At 50.6% G+C, this 6,569-nt stretch overlaps 1 protein-coding gene across 3 annotated transcripts in view; it reads right to left on the bottom strand.

The window, feature by feature from the left end:
- apba2b (amyloid beta (A4) precursor protein-binding, family A, member 2b) overlaps positions 1-618 on the bottom strand; it is a 255,994-nt gene extending 255,376 nt beyond the window's left edge. For 2 of the 3 annotated variants that reach the window (XM_049471042.1, XM_022665124.2), the window contains exon 1: positions 505-617. The gene's annotated coding sequence lies outside the window, so the exon portion shown is untranslated. Of the gene's footprint in view, positions 1-504 lie in introns of all 3 variants that reach the window. The other variant, XM_049471040.1, reaches the window with a different exon arrangement.
- Positions 619-6,569: the final 5,951 nt, after the last annotated feature.

Below are 6,569 nucleotides of genomic sequence, written 5' to 3' on the forward strand. Positions count from 1 at the left end.
AAACTGTTACCTAAGTAAATGGTGTATAAAACATATTCTGGTATGTTTTTCTTTATTTTAAAATAATGAAAAACATTGTTCATTACATATTAATTAATTTCCTAATTTCTATTTGAGATCATTTATTATTTAATCATTACACTGACGTTCCGGAGGTCTCAAAAACACAGGCACTAAAGGGTTAATCAGGGCAAGTACCACTGATAGCATCCTCCCAGCTCACAGAGGAGCATCTCCATAGACTTTTAATCAGAAGAAGTGATAGAAAACAGCAGCTGCAGCTCCATCTCCGGCTGAATAGAGTGTTTCAGCTTTTATATTAATATTTAAATCCATTAAAACAAGACAAACCCCAAAAATGAGCTTATAGAGCATGCGCTGTGCTGCGCTGTGCTGTAGTGGGTGGATGTGAGGCTGATGGATGGATAAGCGCTGTTTAATCAGGGTATAAAGGTCATTAATGAGCATTATCTCGGTACAGGTGTAACACAGGGAGAGCAGTACCTGTATATCCGCCGCCGCCGCTGCTGTAGATCTGCGGGTAAAGCGCTCCGTGCTGCCCGCGGATCAGACCCGCCGCCCTGCCGCCGCCGCCGCCGCCGCTTCAGTACGAGATGCTCTGAGAAGCGATGCGCTCTGACTCCACCCGTATTCCGGAGGCCACGCCCTCCCTGCGCTGTGATTGGTTCCTTTTTTGTTTCTTTTTTTTCCCTCATTTATTTTATTTACTGAAGAACATGAAAAGGTTTTCCATACATATCAGGGCATTATAACAAATAAACAAATATTAACACCACGTTATATATTCGGTACCACTTTAAAATAAGACTACCTTTATAAAGGGTTTATAAATGGTTTACAATTCGTTTATAAATGGTTACTAATTAGGTTGTAAATGCCTTTAAAAATCATTAATAATCAGTTATAACACATTTGTAAAAAAGGGCAACAATGACCTGTTGTTTGCCAAATAGTGAACCCACAGCCATCAGTGTTGCCCTTTCTAATTATGTGTTATAACTGATTATTAATGATTTTTAAGGCATTTACAACATAATTAGTAACCATTAATAAACTAGGTGTAAACCATTTATAAACCCTTTTTAAGGTAGTCTAATTTTAAAGTGGTACCCTATATTCTATACATATTATGTATAATTTAGTGGTCGTCTATTTCTAGTGCAGTCCTGTTTAATCAGAATGTTTTTAATGGTCTTTGCAACTGCACTTGAGGATACTTTCGTAACTTAAGTTTTTGAAATGCTTCGAATTTACTGACCCTCATTTTAAATAACAAATAAACAAATATTAAGCAAAATTTTCAAGGCTTCACACCAACATATATTATTTTAATATATATTAGGTATAATTTAGTGGTCGTCCTGATGAGAGCCAGTTTCATCATTCTTTGCGACTGCAATTAAGGATACTTTCAAAGTTCTTGAAATGTTTTGAATTAAACGACCTTCATTTCAAATAACAAATAAAGAAATATGAACCAAAAAATACAAATTAAAGCACAGACATGGATTAATATTCAAGGCTTTACACCACCTTTCTCTATGTGTACATGTACTCCATATGAATATGATTGCAGTCCAATTAAAATATCTCCAAAACATCTCCAAAACAGCTACTTTACAGAAAAGAGACAAAATCTTCTTAACTTTGTTTCCGGCCATTTTGGAGAATTTCTATGGGTTTATTTATCAATAAATTTTCACACAGGGTAATGTACAGTTTGTATGTTTAAACAATGTAGTCAGATAAAATATGAATGAAATTGGAGATACTTGTTTTTATTGGACAGTGTTGATCAACATCACCCTAGGTGTGATGAGGAGAAAGAGCCCTATCTACCCACCCAGAGAGAGCAAGGACTATTGGGCTCTCTCGGGGCTCTGGCAGCTGTTGGCAAGCTACATAATCAGGATTCGAACCGGTGATCTCCTGATTATAGTGGTAGAGCTTAGCCCGTTGTGACCTTTCATCTTTTACAAATCATGAAGCTCCCTCCAAAACCTTTTAGATATCTTGCACAGGGAAAAAATGATTCAATGATTCTATATCTGCCTCACAAAAAATACAAACATATAAAATACATTACATACAACTAATTAATTAATTAAAGCTGCCATTGGTTATAATGAATTAAAGCAGTTGGATGTTTTGGAGCGCACTTCAGAGCTCAGTGTTCGCGCCTCCAGCCAACCGCAATACGGGGGGGGGCGGGGCTTGTCGGAAAACGGGCGGAGAAAAAAACAGCAATAATAACCGCTATGAGCCCCGGAATCTGGACCACAGCCCCGGAACATGAATAACAAGAAAAAGAACTGGATAAGGAGTAACATTAAAGAGAGAGAGAGAGAGAGAGAGAGAGAGTCATTAGAGACATTAATCATTAATAAATCATTATTATTTTTACTGTTATTTTTACTATGCACATTCTTTTACTATTACTTATATTTTATATAATTCTTAATGATTTTGTAAACATATTATATTTAAATTATTTAATGTATGTTAATTTCCCAATATATTTACTTATAAAAGCGAGAGAGAGAAGTTAATAAATCATTATTACTTTACTAGTTATCTTTATTATCTTTATATTATTATCTCATATTTAATATAATTCTTTATGATTTTGTAAACCTCTTCTCTTTTTAAATGATTTAATGTAAAATTTGCTAATATATTTACTTATAAAAGAGAGAAAGCGCAAGAGAGAGAACTTAATAAATTATTATTACTTTTACTGTTCAGCTATTAATTTTACTATCCAAATATTATTATCTCATATTTAGTATAATTCTTTATAAATGTATTCTTCTTTTTAAATGATTTAATGTAAAACTTCCCAATATTTTTACTTATAAATAAGAGAGAGAGAGAGAGAGAGAGAGAGAGAGAGAGAGAGAGAGCTAGAGAGGGAAAGTGTCACGGAAGACGGAGGGGTGTGAAGGAGGAGGAGGAGGAGGACGTAAGTGCAAAGAATCTTTTATTAAATAAACAAAACAAAAGAAAACAGATTACATAAACTAAGACTAAGACTGGGGTAAAGACTGGGATACAAACACTAAGATACAAGGCTAGGCTACGAAGGCTAAACACTACAAAACAGGATACAAGGTTAGATATACAGGCTAGGAAACACAAACTAGAAAACACAAAAGACTCGACACAGCACGTACAAACAGAGGGGCTTAAATACAGGAGGAACACCTGGGCAGGGCTGATGAGGGGGCAGGGCTACAGATAAGACACAGGTGAGAACACTGATGGTTAGGGCAGGGCTAAGACGTGACAGATACATAACAGAAACACGTGGCTGTGAACACATGACAGGAAAACAGAGGGGCAGGAGCACTAGGGAACAAATGAGGGAGAAACATAACACAGACATGGGCTAAGGTGTAACATAACCCCCCCTCAACGGCGCCACTTCCAGAGGCGCCGAGAGAGAGGGAACAGGGACTGGACAGGGGACACGAACGGAGACTGGACAGAGGACTGGACAGGGAATGGAAACTGGACAGGAGACGTAGACCGGGCAGGGAACTTGACATGGGACGGAGACTGGAATGTAGACTGGGACGGGGACAGGACACATGGCTGAACAGGGGACTGGACAGGAGACAGAGACTGGACAGGGAACGGAGACTGGGACTGGACAGGACTGGGCAGGGGAACAGGGACAAATACATGGACAGGGACAGACACAAACACAGTGACAGGGACGGGAACAGGAAAGCCACCGGGGACAGGAACGGGAACAAACACAGACACGGGGACCAGGACAGGGAGAGACATGGGTACAAACACAACTTGGGGATGCCCAGGACTGGCTAAAGTCTGTGGGGTAGTTAGAGGGGCCAGCCTGGGCACAGTTCTTGGGCAGAGGTCCGGGGGCCTTGGGGCGGGCCTAGGAGCCCGTGACCTGGGAGCAGGCCTGGGGATAGGCCTGGGGGCATACAAAGTTCTGGGAGTGGGCACAGGGTCAGAGGCGGCCGGAGCCGCGGGCACAGGGTCAGAGGCGGCCGGAGCCGCGGGCACAGGGTCAGAGGCGGCCGGAGCCGCGGGCACAGGGTCAGAGGCGGCCGGAGCCGCGGGCACAGGGTCAGAGGCGGCCGGAGCCGCGGGCACAGGGTCAGAGGCGGCCGGAGCCGCGGGCACAGGGTCAGAGGCGGCCGGAGCCGCGGGCACAGGGTCAGAGGCGGCCGGAGCCGCGGGCACAGGGTCAGAGGCAGTGGGTACCACATGAGCGGCAGGTACTGCAGACACAGGAGCTGAGGCTGTAGCAGCGGGAGCTGCTGGTGCTGGAGCTGAGGCTGTAGCAGCGGGAGCTGCTGGTGCTGGAGCTGAGGCTGTAGCAGCGGGAGCTGCTGGTGCTGGAGCTGAGGCTGTAGCAGCGGGAGCTGCTGGTGCTGGAGCTGAGGCTGTAGCAGCGGGAGCTGCTGGTGCTGGAGCTGTGGCAGCAGGTGCTGGTGCTGGAGCTGTGGCAGCAGGTGCTGGTGCTGGAGCTGTGGCAGCAGGTGCTGGAGCTGGAGCTGTGGCAGCAGGTGCTGGAGCTGAGGCTGTAGCAGCGGGAGCTGCTGGTGCTGGAGCTGAGGCTGTAGCAGCGGGAGCTGCTGGTGCTGGAGCTGTGGCAGCAGGTGCTGGTGCTGGAGCTGTGGCAGCAGGTGCTGGTGCTGGAGCTGTGGCAGCAGGTGCTGGAGCTGGAGCTGTGGCAGCAGGTGCTGGAGCTGAGGCTGTAGCAGCGGGAGCTGCTGGTGCTGGAGCTGAGGCTGTAGCAGCGGGAGCTGCTGGTGCTGGAGCTGAGGCTGTAGCAGCGGGAGCTGCTGGTGCTGGAGCTGAGGCTGTAGCAGCGGGAGCTGCTGGTGCTGGAGCTGAGGCTGTAGCAGCGGGAGCTGCTGGTGCTGGAGCTGAGGCTGTAGCAGCGGGAGCTGCTGGTGCTGGAGCTGAGGCTGTAGCAGCGGGAGCTGCTGGTGCTGGAGCTGAGGCTGTAGCAGCGGGAGCTGCTGGTGCTGGAGCTGGAGCTGGGGCTGGAGCAGCGGTAGCTGCTGGTGCTTGAGCTGGAGCTGGGGCTGGAGCAGCGGAAGCTGCTGGTGCTTGAGCTGGAGCTGGGGCTGGAGCAGCGGGTGCTGCTGGTGCTTGAGCTTGAGCTGAGGCTGGAGCAGCGGGTGCTGCTGGTGCTTGAGCTGGAGCTGAGGCTGGAGCAGTGGGTGCAGCTTGAGCAGGCGCGGCGGGTGCAGCTTGAGCAGGCGCGGCGGGTGCAGCTTGAGCAGGCGCGGCGGGTGCAGCTTGAGCAGGCGCGGCGGGTGCAGCTTGAGCAGGCGCGGCGGGTGCAGCTTGAGCAGGCGCGGCGGGTGCAGCTTGAGCAGGCGCGGCGGGTGCAGCTTGAGCAGGCGCGGTGGGTGCAGCTTGAGCAGGCGCGGCGGGTCTAGGAGCTCGTGACCTGGGAGTAGGCACAGGAGCAGAGGCTGGACCCCCATGCACATGAACTGGGGTAACAGCGGGCACAGAGTCAGAGGCGGCCGGGGCCGCGGGAACTGGGTCAGAGGCGGCCGAGGCCGCGGGAACTGGGTCAGAGGCGGCCGGGGCCGCGGGAACTGGGTCAGAGGCGGCCGGGGCCGCGGGAACTGGGTCAGAGGCGGCCGGGGCCGCGGGAACTGGGTCAGAGGCGGCCGGGGCCGCGGGAACTGGGTCAGAGGCGGCCGGGGCCGCGAGCAGCGCTGATCCAGAGGCGGCCGGAGCCGCGAGCAGCGCTGAAACAGAGGCGGTGGGTCCTGCTGGCGTGAGCGCGGCAGGCACCGCGGGTACAAAGTCAGAGGCGGCCGGAGCCGCGAGCAGCGCTGATCCAGAGGCGGCCGGAGCCGCGAGCAGCGCTGAAACAGAGGCGGTGGGTCCTGCTGGCGAAGAAGCCGCTTCAGCGGGAGCCGAGAGTGCGGCTGCCGCCAAGATCCGGACTGGAGCCGCAGATTCAGTAGTGGGCGTGGTTGTAAACACCGCTCCGGAGCTTGCTTCCGGAGCCGGAGTCGACGATCTGGAAGTCGGCCGGGCTGGTGAGCTGGAAGCCGGCCGGGCTAGAGAGCTGGAAGCCTGCCGAGCTGGAGTGCTGGAAGTCGGCCGCGCTGGAGAGCTGGACGCCGGCCGAGCTGGAGTGCTGAAAGTCAGCCGCGCTGGAGAGCTGGAAGTCGGCCGCGCTGGAGAGCTGGAAGCCGGCCGAGCTGGAGTGCTGGAAGTCGGCCGGGCTGGAGAGTGCGGTGGAGCTAACATGCTAGTTAGCTTAGCTGGAGCTGGGCCGACACTCTCCACCCCACGGAGAGGCGCCGGGAGCGGTTCATCCCCCCGAATTAGCTCCGCGAGGAACCGGAGATACGCCAGGTCCGCCTTCCTCGTGGCATTCCACTTTGCTACGTCCATAGTTGGGTCGAGTCTTATGTCACGGAAGACGGAGGGGTGTGAAGGAGGAGGAGGAGGAGGACGTAAGTGCAAAGAATCTTTTATTAAATAAACAAAACAAAAGAAAACAGATTACATAAACTAAGACTAAGACTGGGGTAAAG

This window comes from Astyanax mexicanus, chromosome 23 (genome assembly GCF_023375975.1).
Source record: "Astyanax mexicanus isolate ESR-SI-001 chromosome 23, AstMex3_surface, whole genome shotgun sequence".
Taxonomy (NCBI): Eukaryota; Metazoa; Chordata; class Actinopteri; order Characiformes; family Acestrorhamphidae; genus Astyanax; species Astyanax mexicanus.